This window comes from Amphiprion ocellaris, chromosome 15 (genome assembly GCF_022539595.1).
Source record: "Amphiprion ocellaris isolate individual 3 ecotype Okinawa chromosome 15, ASM2253959v1, whole genome shotgun sequence".
NCBI classification, from domain to species: Eukaryota; Metazoa; Chordata; class Actinopteri; family Pomacentridae; genus Amphiprion; species Amphiprion ocellaris.
The window spans coordinates 22,350,761-22,368,910 of NC_072780.1; positions in this window are offsets into that span (position 1 = coordinate 22,350,761).

Below are 18,150 nucleotides of genomic sequence, written 5' to 3' on the forward strand. Positions count from 1 at the left end.
ACTGAGAGGGGAGGTGTGAGCTGTAATTAAGTCGAAGCAAAAGACACAGCGACTCTCTCCGAGGAGCACTGATCTCTTTCAAAAAGAAGCTCTCATCACTGTGGTTACGGTGCCCTATTATGCAAGTTTAGCATATTGTCTGTGTGTGCAAAAGTGTGTGTGCAGATTTTTTTTTTGAAGTGCTGTTGTGGTAACAGCTGATTTTGGGCTTGTGTATTTTGTTTAACTTTTTGACAGTTGGCTTTCAAGTTGGCAGCATTTCTGCATACTCTCAGTACGTTAAACCTAGCAACGATGCCAGGTGGGTTTGCCTGTGGAGAGCGCTGGATTCTTCCGCCTTGATATAACAATGTGCAAGAAATGTCTGACACAAGTCCTACTATATGGTGGGATATTCATATTCATGACTTCCAGCAGACTTTTAGCAGCACATTCATATTTCACATGATTGCTGGGTATTGCAGTTGTTAGAAATTTTTATGCGTATATTCAGTTTGGACATAAAATCATAATTTCGAACATCAGCAGTCTAAAGAAAATCTTGACATCATTCCAAAGAGTTTTTTCACTTGGCTGATTTGGAACAGGTGGCACAAAGAGTGGAGGATAGAGACGTGCATGTGGACACAGGGACACTGTAACCCTTCCTGAAAGTAATACACAAATCCTATCCTTTCTCTAAATGGGCCTTGGTTTGGATTTTCTAGTGGGAATTTTCTTAGAAATTGCGTACATTTAGCTTACATGTGCCACAACTCACAAACATTGTCAACAAGATTGTGTTTTTTATGCATGGTAAAATACGAAGGATCTTCGTTAAAAACTCGATCATCTTTCGCTCCTTTGATAAAACTCACTGCCAGCCTTTGAGTCTTGGGGGAGAAAACGCCTGCCACAGGTGCCATGTAAGAGCAACATTCATAACTCTATTTTTATTCTAGTTACTTAATTAGTAGTTAATAAGTATAAACATGTTGAATGTTCTACAAGTCCTTAATGCAACACATGACACACAATGGATCCAACTTCTTTATAGTGGGATTTTTCCACATTTTGAGAAAGAAAGAAAGAAAAAAAAACAGAATGAAAATATTTTATTTATGCTTGAATTGTGTATTACTTTCAGGAAGGTTCTCGTGTCCTCATGCCCACATGCACATCTGTATCCTCCTCTCTTTGTGGAATATGCCACCTTTTCCAAATCAGAAAAGTGTAAAAACTCTTTGGAAAGATGTCAAGATTTTCTTTAGACAGTTGGTGTTCCCAGTCATGATTTTATGTCCAAACTGATTTGTAACTGAAGCTCCTACAATTTTCTTGACCTGGATGACTGAGAATCTTCACAAAGAAAGAAAAGAAATTTGATGGTGACTCTTTGGAATTTTGTAAATTATAGTTTGTTTTGTTTTTATTTATTTATTTTTGACAGATTTCTGATGTTTTATTAGAACAATTTAGAAAATTGAGTGAAAATGTTTTTTTCTAAACCTAAATTTCTGTCGCAGAATCCCTCTGTGCATGTGCAGGAGTATACCAGCCTTTGGACTTGATGTGGTAAATAACTTGTAGGAGCACAGTGTGTGAATGAACTCCAGAGGTGTGCTGAAGTGTATTGACTAGCTGTGTGCCTGTTGGGATTGTGTAGCAGGGAGGCTGTGCAGTCAGCGCCCTGTCTGAGTAATGGAGGTCAGGGCCCTGCAGCTGCCTGTAGCACCCATGGGATGAGCTGCAGCAGCGGCGTCGGGCCCTATGGGTCTCTAAGGACAGGAGAGGGAGGGAGGCTCGTCATCGGAATGGCTGCATCTCATCGGCCAGTATTCTGGGCACGTTCCGCTCGCTAGTTGACTTTTGTTTTTGGATACAGTATGCACAAATAGATAACAAAAAACTCCCGTTGTTGTGGCCGACAACCCGCTGTGAACACCAGTCCTGAGCACATTACATATTCTGCACACAGCATAAAGACGAATCCGCCAATAAATAACCATCACAATCGGTGCTGCTGCAGTAAAGTTGTTTCTTCATTTGTGGTTTCACATGACTGCGTTCAGTGTGCTCGGAGCCACTATAAGTGTTTATTTTTTCCATTTGATTGCATGGAAATCAACATCAAAGCCGTTGGGCGGTTGGTTGTTGTGACATCATAAAATCACGCATCTCTGCACACCATTACTGTGAGTGCCATCCAGTCAATAGATCCAGGCTATTTTTGAGGCCTCTGTGTTTGAAGTCTTAAGGAGTGGGTGTGTGTGACCTCAAATGGAACCACACCTTCTTTGAAAATGTTTACCTTTTTAAAGACCATGCAATAATGTGAAGCTTTTAATTGGCAAGAAAGAATTTAAGCGTGACAACAGCAATAATGTGTAATAAGAATACATCACCACTGCACAGAGATACGAAGCTTTCAACTAATGCATTTAGGTCACTTCTGAAATGAATATTCCTCTGTTGTAGAGGACAAAAAAGGCTTGACACAACCACTTACGGCTGCTTTTCACATGAAGGGGGACAAGTGTCTCCTCTGGCACTCTGGATTAAATTTTCATATGTAACACTAGTTGAGTGCATCAGTCATTTTCCTCCATTTCTCCATCAATGAAGAGGCCCAGTGCTGAAATGCAGGTGCTAAAGAAAGACCCTCCATCTTCTTAATTAGTGTGATTTTGAGCCTCATCGGACAAGGTCTGTTTTTATTCATCAACCTCTATTCATGCCCTCCTCTCCTCATGACATCTCTAACAATAGCAATAACAGGCTAAGCAGTTCCGATAGGTTTTAGGGAGCAGCTTCAGATTGCAGGAGATGGGGCTCTGTAATTGATGTCTCTGTAGAGGGTGGGGTGGGATGGGAAGATTAAATGAGAAATGAAAGGAGAGAGCCAACCCTAATGAAAAGTATCTGCTTTGTCCACAGCGGGCGCTTTGTGACTCTGTTCTTCTACCTAAATAAACTGTTGGCAGAGAATTTATACACCGTCTCCATGCTGACAAAGGGTGAAGTATATCTCTGAGCCAGAGCCTTTACTCTCTCTGCAGGTATCTATCTATTTTTCTATCTCGCTTGCTGGTATATCATGCAGCCACCCCTTTAATCTCACCGTGCACGGACCAGTTCGTCTGGGCTGCAGTGTCTGTTCAGGTTAGACTGATGCTTCAGGAACAAAACTGCAAACATTCTTTTTCTTGTGCAACAATTTAGTCAAATTTAAAGCACATTAGGTATTCAGTGACCTTTATCAACCTTTAACAGGAGTGAAAATAATTTCTTTTCCAATTCTCCTAATTCTCGTGTGCAGCCCATTTACCCGTGTGTCTCAACACCTCTGTCAACGCCTGCAGGTGTGAGTTTGTCCTGTGGTGCATTAAAAATCTATCCAGGATACTGAAAAATCTAAGCGTTACTAGTCACAGAGTACCCGTCTTGGCCAGCCTGGGCTACTGGGATTTTTGTGTTTTGCAGTTAGCGAGTAGAACCATCGTGGACCAGTAATGAAACAATTTCACACAACAGCATATGCCCTGCAGTGCCAATCTTACCATCCGCTCCCAACCCAAGTGGGAAAAGTGCAGCATGGAGTTAGAGGGAAATTAGATTTTTGCCATTCACTGCTTTGTGTGTTCATAGTCACTTCTGCCCCACAGTCACAGCATGAAAGGTCGGAGGACAAAGGTAACGCTAAAGCTGAGATAGGAGGTGAAGACCTGCACATGGAGGCGAGAAGGAGAGAGACACATAAGGAACATGGGTGCAGCTTGGAGGAGACATAGTTCACCCTCATGTAATGGAGACTTATGGCCAGGTTTGTCTTAGGCTGGACAACCGTATCACCATCACCAGACCATTTACTCTACATTTACTGTCTTGTAAAGGTCACATGAGCCCAGCAGTTCAGCCCATTAGGCAGAACATGCTCGGATATCTCCAGTCAAATAGCCACATCACGATAAATGCAGATAAATGATTGTAGCTGCAGCAGCAGCTAGTACTGTGATCGATCTTTCTTCACACACGCAGTCTGGCTGCTCATACAGGTTATCACAGCTTTCACTCAACTACTCTTGTGCCACATGTAGGTTTTTATGTCATGATTGTTGGGTCAGACCACTGCTTAGCTTTCACTTTGAATGATGGAGCAGTCCTGTCATATACTAATCCAACAGCTGGTGCCAAATGCATGAAGCTATGTAGCATAACACCTAAAATTGTGGAGGTGCAAAGACAGATATATAAATACATTCTTGTCCTTTATCAGAATAATGGAACCGTATGTATTGATGGTTCTGCTTTACACCACCGTTCAAAAGTTTAGGGTCACTTAGAAATGTCCTTATTTTTGAAAGAAAAGCATTGTTTTTAATGAAGATAACATTAAATGGATCAGAAATACAATCTAGACATTGTTAGTGTGGTAAATGACTATTCTAGCTGGAAACGGCTGATTTTTAATGGAATATCTACATAGAGGTACAGAGGAACATTTCCAGCAACCATCACTCCTGGCTAATTGATAATTAGAAAACCGTTGCGCAATTATATTAGTACATGAATAAACGTGTGAGTTTTCATGGAACACATGAAACTGTCTGGGTGACCCCAAACTTTTGAACGGTAGTGTATATAACAGGCAGACATAAATGAGCAAGGACACACCCCTTTATCACACATTTGCATATCAATACTTGTTCCTCCTCTGCCATTCTTCAGATCTGTCAGAAGGAAGAAAGGCAAAATGAAGCACATTTTACTGGGTCACTCTGTTGCATTGCTGATCCGCTGTGTTATCACACACTGAGGTGGCCACCTGTGTGTGTTATCATTAATTTGTCACATGTGCTTGTACACCGTAATTGGCAGTGATATTTCAGCCACAGTCAAATGTACAAAAGTTCAAAAGTTTGGGGTCATCCACACAATTTCATGTTTTCCATGGAAACTCACATTTTTATTCATGTGCTAAAATAATTACACAAGGGTTTTCTAATCATCAATTAGCATTTCAACACCATTAGCTAACACAATGTAGCATTAGAACACAGGAGTGATGGTTGCTGAAAATGGGCTTTTGTACCTCTATGTAGATATTCCATTAAAAATCTATCTGCCGTTTCCAGCTAGAATAGTCAGTTACCACATTAATCATGTGTAGACTGTATTTCTGGTTCATTTAATGTTATCTTCATTGAAAAAAAAACTGCTTTTATTCCAAAAGTAAGGACATTTCTAAGTGACCCCAAACTTTTGAACAGTGGTGTGAGAGGTTCACGTTTAACCACTTTATTTCCTGTTTTTTTCTTTGGAACGCGGACAAATGGTGTATTAAAGAATTGCAAAGGCAACAAAATCGAGAAAAAAAATTGCCTGTAAGAAAATTAGTAATTGTGTGCAATGTTTTCTATGAATTTCCTGAGCTATTGTTGTTTTCAGGAAATTGAAGATAAGTCCTTTTCCCTTTAATTTCTTTTTCCATAGTGTGAGTTTGGCAGTCCTTTTAAGACTGGGTTTTATAGTCTTTTGTTCCAAAATACAGAGAAGGAATGTTTGGTGAGTGAATTTTTTATTTCTTTTTTACTTTGACACTCCAAGTAAATATAAGGTAAAGCACAAAGAAAACCTTTGATTTTGAGACTGCCATCAATTCACTGCAGTTATCATCTACTAATTTTATAAATGACAAAAGCCCAGCTAAACTAATAATTGTCCTTTTTAGACTATAATAATTGCACACATAAATTTATAATATGGTACATGTGTGCACTGCATCAGTCAACAACCTATTTGGCCTGTAAACAGTGCTTTGTTTGTAGATCCTGTTTCATGTAGTTTACATTTCATTTCTTCTTATCTATATCACAGCCAGCTCACTGTAGTGAACCATATGCAAGACTGAAGTATGCTGGTTAAAGGTATTTTATGGCGTTTTTGTTTATTAACAGAGCTATGAAGCGCTGTTTTTAGTGAGAAGATCCATGTGATCTACGTACATTCACGTTACAGCATTCAGGAAACGATGAGCAACACTTGGTTGCTGTAATATGTCAAGAATCCCAGCAATACACCCACAATGACTCGGAAAAAGAAGGCTGGAAGTGAACAAGTCATGCCATTAAATATAAAAAAAAAAAAAAAAAAAACCCTGTTTTTACCAATGTGTTTTATGATGAAGGAAATGCAATTAGGGGGTTTGTTTGACCTGAGGGATACACAAATTGACTTCTGGTGAGAAAATTGAATGGAAACATAATTTTCGTTTGTTTATATTAAAAGCCTGTAGGCCAAGTTTTATTGTGGGGTATATGTGGCATTTGTGCAAATGGATCATTCATAACGTCCAGGTGTGTGGGTTTCAGTTCTAGTTAGTATAATGATGTTGTCAGTGTAGGTTCAGATTACAAATTCACTGAATTTTTTGGCATAAAAATTCATGTTTACAGACATCCAGATATTGGCTTCTTGCTTTCAGTGTCAATCAAACAGCTATATTGAACAAACTGTGCAGCCTACGAGGAAGCCTGTTTCTCTTTAATAACCCATCATACTCTAGTCTTATACTTCTTATCCATTCCTCTCCTTCTCCTGCACTGCTTCCTGTGTGTAGCCTCTGAAAATGCAGCGGCTGTTATTAATGGTCTATGAAGAAGTGGTGTAGGGAAGATTCTTCTGCTGGCTCAGTATTGATGAGCTGTACGACTGCTTGCCTCTCTTCCCCGTTCCTCCCTCCTCCCTTACACCCCCTCCCTAAGTAAACTTGTCAGGTCTGATGCATTGCCTGCACACGCTCAAATGCAAATCACACAGCAGCGGAGCTTTATCTCAAACCAAACAAGAGAAGCAGCAGAACATCCTGGATCCTCGGTCCCCACAGAGCTGCTGTATCTTAGAGGCTCTGATTAAAGGAGTGTCAGCAGAGCGCTGCTGCTGGTTACACAATATTAGGTGGTTTGCCTGAGGAATTTGCTTTAATGCAATGGGAAATGAGCTTAACAGAAAGGGCTGTCTTATCAGCGCAGGATATTTTTGGTCAGGTTCAACTAGTCAAATTTAAGTCAGATTTTTGAAAAAAAAAAAAAACATAAGGAAAGATTAGTGACAAGAATAGCAGCCCCATTTCTGAAGGAAAGATTTGCATTTAACATAGTAACTCACATGCAGGAGAAGTTGTATTCTGTACTTAAATTGAAGGGGAAAAATGGTTTTCCTTGAAAAAGAAAAAAGAACAGCAATCAAGTCGATTCTGAGAGAGGACGGCCTGTGCTGTGTTTTTAATGGAGGCTTCAGTAGCATTTTCAGTTCATGTTCTTCAAATAAGCAGTGAAAGGCGATCTTGCAGACTGGCAGCCATCCATGATAGCTGGGATTTATATTGGTGAGAATCAGTTGCCACTGTGCCCTGCGCTATGTAATCACTGTTATCCTTGTAAGAGTAATTACAAATGAGTGTCCTTGTTAAATCTGTATATAGATGATTTAAGCCCATCTGGAACAGTGTGATCAATACAGAGTCCTTCTCATCCCAGCCTTCTTTGATTACCTCTTGGTGGTTTATACTGTACATCACTGGAGAAGAAAAAAGTATTGTTTTCTAAGAATCCTCTTGTTATACATGCTCTGCACTATGTGTGATCTGTTCTCATTATCCCCACCCCTCTTTGGCTTTACTCTTTCTCTCTCCTTCTGTTTGAGGGCTCTTCACCCAGCCCACGTCTTCTGTCTCGCCCCTCTAATTTATGTCTCCCTCTCTAGGATAAATGCTCTGTAAGAGGCTTGTGTTTTCCTCCCGCTCCATCACAGCGTATTTATGATGGGCCTGCTGTGTGGACTATTAGTCAGGGTGGTGGTGTTCACTGTAGAAGCAAGCTAAGTTTGACAGTCATACCCGGGGTCCATCACAAGCACTTCTGGCTGGTCTACACCTTCTCCCATTAATCTCCCTCCAGGGCCTCTTCTATCTGGCTCACAGCCTCTCTGTGCAGCAGAGTTATGCTCTGCCTGCTACTTCCTGACTTTGACCTGCACTGCTAATGGAATTCAATTAACTCCTTCTGTGGACACTAATGTATTAAACCAACATCTGGTAATGAAAGGCAACACCTCTTAAAGGGATGTTTTACACAAATTGCAAAAGCTGGATACAACCTTGAATCTTGTATTTATCCTTGCACATAGAGTCTTGTTTCTCTAATTTTTTTCAGACATGCAGCAAAACACAGTGAAGGACAATTTGGCTTGTGATGCTTGATACCTTCAAGCTAGAGCACCTTACCACTAAGGATGGATGAGGAAATATGTTTTGGAGGGACAGAGATACAGTTACCATGTAATCTGCATGAAACAATCCTTTATTAGCTCAAAGCCAAGGCAAATTGGACATTTTTTTAAAAAACTGAAGTTGATAAATTAAGTTGAGATGCTTTCCACCAAAGTAATTGCAAAGTTAATTGGGTAAGGCCAAGGTAAGGTAAGGCACAAATTCTGAAAATACTCATACTAAAGTAAGAGTGCAGGGCTTTTTTTTTTAAACTTGTAGGTCCATTCCAGTCACGTTCTTACCAACACACATTGCTCATTAAACCTTGCAGCATCAGTTGAGTCTTTCTGGGTGCAGAAGTTTACCAAAGGTTTAAATCTGGTTTCTGCTGCAGAATTCCTTCTCTGGTGCACCAGTAGCAATGTAGTTTGTATTACTAGCAATAATAGGTTTACCAAAGTCAAGAGGGGAGAAACTGTAGAAGGGGTCGATCGATATGTTTTTTTTTCAGGGCCCATTCCTTGTATGTTTAATTTAAAGAAAATATGTCAACCTTTACCGTCAGTGTTGATAAGCAATTTGTTGTATTGCATAACCAATCAGATAGTGAAGTGAGTGGGACATTGCTGAAGACCACCGCGGTTCTACTAATAGAAGGAGGTGATGGTATCAGAGCTGAAGTCAAACACTTTTAAATTCATTAATCAGTCATAATGTTAATAATGTAATCAAAATGCTGAATATCAGATCCAACAGGAGTAATCTGTTAATACCTAAACAGATGTAACAGAATCATTTACAGCAATTAGGGGTATGAGTCTATGGAGGAGAAACCAAGAAAGCATCCAAGAAAAGTTTCTGATTCTTCAAATAAAAAAAGAAATATGATTTTCAGAGCAAGAACTACAGTCTAATAGGGAAGGAATCGAAGGTGAGGAAAACATCATAAGCATGTGTTTGTGTAAGTACCGTCTCAGTCAGAAGGCGGAGACAAAAGTCCCTCACTGCAACTTTACTTATGTTGAAAAGACACAACTGGTATTGTTTAATACTCTTTGTCAAATCCTGCAACAAGACCAGAAACCAACAATGATTGTGTCAAGTATTGTGTGTGTAATGTCTGATGTGTTATTTCTTTGTGCCACTGAGCTGACAAAAGCTTTGAAAACCCATCAAATACACCATCCTGCAGCCACAAATATCCATGAGACAATTATATATGCATTAAACCATCACTGCAAATAGTCCTTGGCAAATGTACTATATCCACTCAATTAATGTTTGCTAAAAAAAATACAGTGCCTAAGTGTTTCTTTAAATTACTGAGTCTTTTTTTTTAAAGCTAAAAATATGCACACACACGTTTAAAAATACATTTCTTCAGTTAAAAAAATAAATAAATAAATAATGGGCTTGAGGCTTTAAACATGAGATTGGTGAACAATGAAGAATACCACAGAATATCTCCAACCTAATCATTTAAGTGTGACCATATCGGCTAAAAAAAAAGAGCAAGAAAAGCTAAGGAAATGAGCAATATTGGGTTTTCCCCTCAGATTTTTGACTTGTCATGGGAAAGCCTCTGAAACACCATTTAGACCATCACTGAAAGCCGTATTAATGAGATTTATTGCAGCCTCTTGCAGGCTTTGCTGCCTGTTCAGTAAAATCCCTCCTCAACACACTGGAAGGATTTCTCTGATCAACATTCTCGTATAAAATTAGTAGTACGAAAAATATCTCAGCCTGCTAATGTGGGATCTGATGAAACACCACGGCTGATTTAGGACTGGAGCAATAGATGGACTTAAAAATTAACTTCTTGATTTTGATAATGGACAGTCTGACAATTTAACGTCTTCCTTAGGAAGTTGCAGGTTAGTTTCAAATGTGTCGGCCGAGTAGAAGTCTCTTTGGAACTTCTCCAGAAACATTTCTTCCTTTGGTTGGTCTTCCATCATCTATTAGAGAAACTCCAACACTTGCCACATTTAAGCTTCACCTAAAACAGTGGCTTAAGGAAAACCAGGCTTGTGAACATTTTTAGTGTAACTCTTCTTCTGTTTGTATTGTGATGTGTTTCTCTTTTTCTGTCACCTGCCTGGGGACTACAGATGGAAATTAGCATTTCTGCTATAATCTGGCATATTTACACTGCTATTGTTGCATGTGTTCATTAATATGCACTGTCCCTATTAAATAAACTAATAAAAAAAAAAAAAAAAAAAAAGAAGAAAGCCCAGAATGGGTTGAAGCTGAGACAAGAGGACAAGCCAAACACAGATAGCATTCCAGGCTCGGTATCTTACGACAAGCTCGGATCTTGTTTGGCAAATTACCTCCCTTACCTTTCAAAGTGGAGGGTGTCTTGTTCTTGCACATTTATTTATTTTTCCCTTTTTGTGCTTCTCCCGAGAAACTTGTCAGCCATGACAGTGTCTCACTAAAGTTATCGTGGAGCCTGCAGTCCACGTCTCTAGGTGTTCTATTGCTGCTCTGCAAGGCAGCGCATCACTGGGGGACTGTGCTGAACAGAGCTGCTCTATCGCCTGTGATAAGCAGTTAGCATTCTAAAAAGCCGCTTTCTCTCACATTCAAGTTATTATTATGTGGAAATTTGAGCAATCTTGGTCCCTTGTTGGCCAGATTCCCTGTTGCTGTGATAAACACAAATAATTCATTCCCCCGTCATTATGGCTTCAGCCTGCGTGGCATTGACAGATTCATTATAATTTTATTCATTTTTAAGTAAACATCAAAACAGCAAAGACCACTCAGTGAACACACACACTTTTTACACACACATTTGAAGAAATGCATGTCCGCACACACACACACACACAAACACCAGTAAGAATTCCACAGAATGCACGTGGCTTTTCTAATTACATGGGCTTGCCCTCCTGCTGCCAGAGAAGCTCATTTGGGCACTGAGAGGAATGTGTGTGCTAAAAGCAAAGGGGGCTTGGAAGGATGAGTCTTAATGAGGGGAATCAGTGGAACGTGTCTGATGGTGACATTTCTTCCTGGAGCTGGAGGGCTCTCAATGAAGAGCAGGCCTTCACCACGGGCCCCGCTCCACCACTCAGCCCTCTCATCCTCAGATAACCGGCCACGGTGCAGTACAACAAGAAGCCCTCACACAGGAGGCAATTAAAACTCTGATCTGCTTACACACCCGGAAACGCTGGCTTGGCTGCAGGCAGAGGGGAAGAGGGCTGGGGTGGAGGGGAGGTTCACTGGCGGCAGGCTGGTAATATCTGTTTGTCAGCAGAACGGGTGAACGCAGCAGTCCAGAATTAAAAGTAGTTTATTGCAACATACAATGTTTCTTCAAAACTTATACATTACTAAAGAAAACACATGGAGCTTCAAAATGAAACACAAAAAGCAACATTGGGGGAGTAGGCCCAATTAAATAGGAACTGGCACACAGTCAGAGTAGCTCTTTAACAGCAGCAGCACTGCTGCCAAGCCTTAATACGATGTGTTAGTGAAGAGGGTCCTGGGACTGCAGTGGGCTCAGGGTGTTTGGAGTTAGATAGTCACCGTTAGGCCTGTCTTCAAGGCAGGGCCAGACCGAGCATTGGCCGCTTCAGTGGATTGGTGGCAGGCCTGCGCTACACTCTATGTCTTATAAATGAGCAGCTCCCCGGCGCCACACACCATTATTCTTGAGCTACCCTCTGGCAGCTCGTCCCAGGCTGTTCTCAGTGCAGGTGGAGCTGCTCAAATCACACTTAGTTTTTAACCTGAGGAGACTCGCTTCAGCCTGAAGAAGCACAGGTTAGAATAATGTGCGAGTTGGACTGCACAGCAGCAAAGAGTCGCTGCCAAACCATTCAAGTAGAACAATGTGTTTTGCCACTTTGTTTTGATCTTTTTTTTAAGTAGCTCCAGCGACTGATTCTGTTGATGTTGCTGTATTCATCAAATAAGGTTTTCAGATTTTTGAACATAGTTAAATTAGTTAAACAGAAGAGGTCCAACGGGACAAGAAACACCCACTTCCAGACAGGTTCTTAAGAAGACAATTCACCCCAACTAAAGGTTAAAGGTTAAAGCAAAGGTCACTGCTGGCAATAATCCTTTGCAGCACAGGAAAAATGTAAGTGTACTGGGGTACTGGGGCCTTTGGTGTGCCTTCCAGAAATGCAGTTAATATCTTTGTTATCCAGCTGAGAGGTTGTCTGTTTGCTCATGTTCACTATCCTGTTGCTGCAAGAACTTCTGGGGTGGTGCAAACATTTGTGCATGTTCCACAAGAACTGCCCCTGTACAAGCTCTGTCAGGGCTGTTTTTGGGGTAGGTGTAGGAGCGTTTTTCTACCAGCTTATGCACTTGATAGCGTCCTTGTAAAACAGCTGTGCAGGGCTCAACGCTGATTGGTTAAACTCAGAGAAGAAAAATGGTCATTGGTTAAATTCAGAGATGACAGCACAGCATTTGTCTTTGTTAAAACTGTTTCCATCTTGTACTATCACTATATTTTCAATAAATCACTGTGCCCGTCCAGCATCACAACACTATTTCTTCTGTCTCATTTCCAAATCAGTCAGATCCACAGAGCTTTTCCAAAACACATCTATTGAATCATACTAGCAGGACAGTCACAGTTCCTCTCCACTTTGGGTAATACTGTTGATCAAGATCTAAAGTAATTACTCACACAGTGTTTTCATATCTGAGAGAAAAGCGGCCAAATCATGAAATGAAATGAAGCCCACATTTTCCCCTCAGTGCTTCATCGAGGAGCCGACCCATAGAAAATGTTTTGATAATTGATTTGTTAGATTTGAAGCAAATGTTTTCAAGCAGCAGAGAGCTCTTCTATAGACAGTTTTGTGTAATTGTGAATTAAATATCTTGTGGTTTATTCTGTTATTTGGACAACACAAGCAGTTTTACAAGAGCTCAGGGAAATGGCGAGAGGTACTTTTCACTGGTCTCTAGCTGAACAAATGTTAGATTAATCAGGAAAACAATCAAAACAATGATGAAAGTAATTGTTCGCTGCAGATCTAAAGGACATATTGTGTATCGCTGGGAAGCATTACAAATTGGTCTTCCCTAGCCCACACTATTCATTTTCAGATTTCCTAATGAACACTTGTATTTTCATCCCAATTAAACAACAACACTCAGTGGTTTTTTTTTGCCCCCATAGTTTGACAATTGAGCTGGTGTCTTTAAAAGCCTGTGGCTTGTGTGATAATGGCAGAATAGTGAATGGAGCTATTAGATGGCAGACAGGGTTGGGTCACCTTCACGGGCTGAGAGCTGGGCTGTTGTTGTCCTCCATCAGCTGAAGAAGCCCTTCACTGCTCACTGGCACTGCTGCCTATTATTTCTGGCTACCGGGTGACCTGTGGCTTCTGTGTCATTTTCACACCACAGGGCTAATTGCAGCAAATGGCGGTAGATTTTGAGAGAATAGATGAGATCGGCAGCCTATGCTGACCGCCTGGTGCCAAGCATTAGCTGTAATTTGGTTTATAGCTGCAGAGATTCGCCAGGACTTGATGTATTAAGACATTTACAGTGAGCCTGTGGTGATGCAACAGACCAATAATAGGAACTATGATGTGTTCCCTCACCAGTTTTCTCCAGGTAGCATGGAGCAAAGAAACTTTGCTATTAGCTGGAAGTTGTCTGCTTTCTTTGCTTTCACCTCTCATGACGCATTTTGTTTTTTTCCTCTCTGTAGCTGGCTGTACCTTTGATGAGGACTCAGACCCTGGTTTGTGTGAATACCGACAGGGCCAAGAGGACGACTTTGACTGGCAGCTGATCAGAACCTACAATTGGCCACACCCAACCCCTGATCTTCTACGAGGTAGGCTGCGTCACCGGTACATGATAGGTTTACAGCTTTTCCAAGTTTGTTTTAAAACGGCAGTCATATGCCGATATGAAAGTAAAAACAGATTTGACTTGTTGTAGTCAGTTCCTCTGTCCATACTGGCCACTTACTCTAAAGCCCAATGGAATCACTTTGCTTTCAAATTCACATCACTTCTTCTCTGTTGAATTGCTTTTAAATAATCTGTTGCAATGAAATGTAGCACTTATCAAATTAAACTGCACAACTTAACCTTTCCAACAATTATCTGTGCAACCAAGTGTCAGTGAGAGATAATAATTACAGCAAATTTAATCATAGTTAGAACCTGCATTTATCTCTTTGTCCATGTCCACACCCTTTACACCGATTTGAATTAAAATGAACTTGTCATTGCATAAATATTTTTATTTTGTGAGATGTTAATATCAATTGCATAGACATATCTTTACATAGATATGTTGATATTATATCACAGAGAAAGAGCAGAACCAAAGCTTTGTACACACTGATGTGAGAACTTAATTTAAAAAGAAGCTTCTGCAAAATAGTATTTTTACTAATGTTTCTGCCCATTTTCACACTCCTGCCTGTGCCCAATATTTACATGGTTTCCCACCTCTGCTTGATGCTATTGTATGTGAATACCTCAGTGAATAAACTACTGTTCGTTCTTTTCATATGCACGAAGCCTGGATTTTTACCAGTTTCTAATTCACCATTTGTTTTTCAAATTTGTCCAGATTCCAGACAATTTACTTGACACAATTAAAAAAAGATGTCTGGACTGCCAGTTTTTTACACGGAGGTACATTTAAATGGCATTGTCATATCAAATGAGGAAGGATAGCCGAGATTGTGCAGGAAAAAAATACCACACATGGAGCCACTCCTTATAATGACCAAGATAAGAGCTTAGAAAGGGGTGACATTACATTGGAAATAGCTGGGGCTCATAGGGTTAATGAACCTCTTTTGTGAAGTGCTTCCAGTCTAAATGATTAGGGGGACTTTCCACAATCCTTTGTATTTTAAATTCAAAAATCTCTCCCTATTGTTATTATCTTCCCACCACAACTCACCATGGAAACACTGCCGAGGGAAACACAAAGTGGGCATTTCATACCAAAAAACTGGAACTGTAACTTTGTAAGATGGCCACCTGGTTTATAATAGTTATATGGGCACCTTACAACACTTTTTAGCAGCATCTTGGTAGTATAGTGACATAAAATCCAGCTTCAGACTGACTAAAGACAGAGAAAAAAACCTAGCTGTAGCATCTGTTTTATGTGCCACAGTTGACAACACACATATGTCGTAGTGGAGCAGCTCACTCCAGACCAGTTGAAGATTTTGCTCAGTGGTTTGCTCCTGTAAGTGAGGAACAACAGGTTGAAATGGCCATCTGTTCACAAAGCATATTCCAAGCACTCTTAATATGTATGGGGTTGTTTTTGCAGTAAATATTTATTGTGCAGAGATTCAAGAGAGCCGTTTCTGTAGTTCTGTTTCTGGAGAAAGCGCCACACCAGGACTAAGCATGAGTACAGCAGAATTCATTAACAGACATTTTCTTTGACTGGGTTAGAAACTACTTTTAAGAGAAGGCAAGATCATGTTTCAACAACAAAGCCGTTTAAAGAGCTTTAATTGTGACATAAAAATGCATTAAGACAAGATTTAACGGAGACATAAGAGCATTTTAAAAGACTAAATGCAAATAGATGCAAAAAAAATCAGCTAAAACGTAATAAAACAGGTTTGACAAGAATAAAAATTTAAACTGCTGAAGTACAATGAAAAGTATGGATGAATAATAGCTAAATTAATCTTGTTTTAAACTGTACAGTCACAGGCCAGCTGAGAGGTTAGGATGCTTCACTCTAAGTTATTCACTGATTTATAAAGCAGCAGAGGTTTTCTGAAAATTAGCAAACTCTCCCGTCAAACTTCCTCCTGTCCATTTTAATCTCATTTTTATAGTATTAATCTTATTTTATTACTTCAGTCTCTCAAAATACTCTCATGTTCTGAGACCTCCCAGTTCCTGCCTCACAAATATATTGTGCATGATCTTATTATTATGAGATCATTTGTAATAATTATGCCTGTTAAGTGTTAATAGATAATTCAGCCATTCAATTTTCCCTAACATAAGCAAATGTAGTCTTCACACATGCGAAGACATTCACTGTGACATCTTCTGAAATTCTACAAACTTAAATTGTTAGATTGAAGCTCATATTCATAAGCTAGCAGCATCACCTCTGTCCTCTCAAGCATCGCCGTGGTTGATGAACACCTTAACCTTTTCTGGTAATTACAGGATTCTTCCCTTGTGATTATTATGAGATAAGGTGTTAAAATCTTTTTTTTCTTCAGTAAAAGCACATAGAAGCAGTAAAAGCTTCTGTCAAGGTGTGCATTGCTCCTTTCAGACAATATGTCAAATGTACATGGATTAAATAATGTATTATTGGAAAGGGAGGAAGCCACACTTTACACCATTAAGTTGATGCCTGCTTGGAAAGACTAATTGCTGGTCTTGAGAAGCACAGATGCTTTTCACTAGTCGGGATGCTAGGGATCAGTGAATCCAATGGGCTGCTGAGAATGATTGAATGAATGTCTGTGCTTAGTCAGTGGATAACTTATCTTCTAGATTGATAAGAAAGAGTTCCTGCCAATCTCTTAGCTTCTATTGCGTGTCTCTCATTTACCACCAATGGTCTGTCAGTAGCTGCTGTAAATCAGTTCCTGGCTTCAAAATGGACACAGGCCTCTCTATATCCACCGTAACCATAAGCTTCAGGAAAGTGGCTTTTTGTGATATACACAACCAAACAAGGTCAAAGCCCTCTCTGCTGAGTGAGCCGTGGCTAGAGGAGGTCGTGATAATTGAAAAGGAAACGTTACCAAGGGAACAGTTACAAACAGAGTAACCACCAAGATGCCGTTTTCAAGAGAAAACATAGTACTAACCCAATCTGATTAGCAGACCGCCATCAACCACGAGTCCTAATTTTGCAGTCAGGTTTCTGAATACTGGAATATTTATATTGGAAAAACAAATGTGAACCACAGAAGCACTGATTTTTTGGAGATGTTTACCTCCAGTCCAGAAAGAGAGTTATAAACAGTGCTGTTTTGGTGCAAAAACACTACCCAGAATAACCTGCCAGTCTACTATAAAGCAGGCTTGCTGCTGCCTTTATGTGCTGTGTTGTTTTTCCAGACGGTTCATTATGGGAGCTCTGAGAATGTTCAGAATAAAATAATGGCACATTTAATGAAAACAAATTTCCAGCAAACTGACTGGGACTGTTTGTGCAGCATTCTGTCAATTGCCAGAGGGGACCTTCAAGTCCAAACCTCAAATCTAAATTCATTGCAGTGCAGTTCAGTCTTGATATTTATACAGTTTTGAATGGCGGGAATACAAAGAGAAGGAAGCTGCGTTTATTTACTTTTTAGAACTTGGATGCTTTTGTCCAAGTTTTTAAAGCCTGGTAACATCAGACGTTCATGTGAGTGTAATCCTTGAAAATAATTTATCTTTTAAATTTACATGTAATTACAACTTACAACACAGATCCCTTTACAAATATTCATCCATCCATCCATTATCTACACATCGCTTAATCCTCATTAGGGTCATAGGGGGCTGGAGTCTATCCCAGCTGACTTGTGGTGAAGGCAGGGGACACCCTGGACAGGTCACCAGTCTATCACAGGGCTACATATAGAGACAAACAATCATATTCACATTCACATGTAATTTAGAATCACCAATTAACCTCAGCATGTTTTTAGACTGTGAGAGGAAGCCAGAGAACCCGGCGGAAACCCACACATGCACAGGGAGAACATGCAAACTCCATGCAGAAAGCGAGCTGCGGATCTTCTAGCTGCGAGGCGATACTGCTAACCACTGAGCCACTGTGCAGCCCACTTTACAAACATGTACTGTCTAAAATTCTAAAATATGTTTTGCCATTGCACAGCATTAAACTTGTCTGTTTGTTGTATTAAAGTTTGATACAAGAAGCAACAAGAA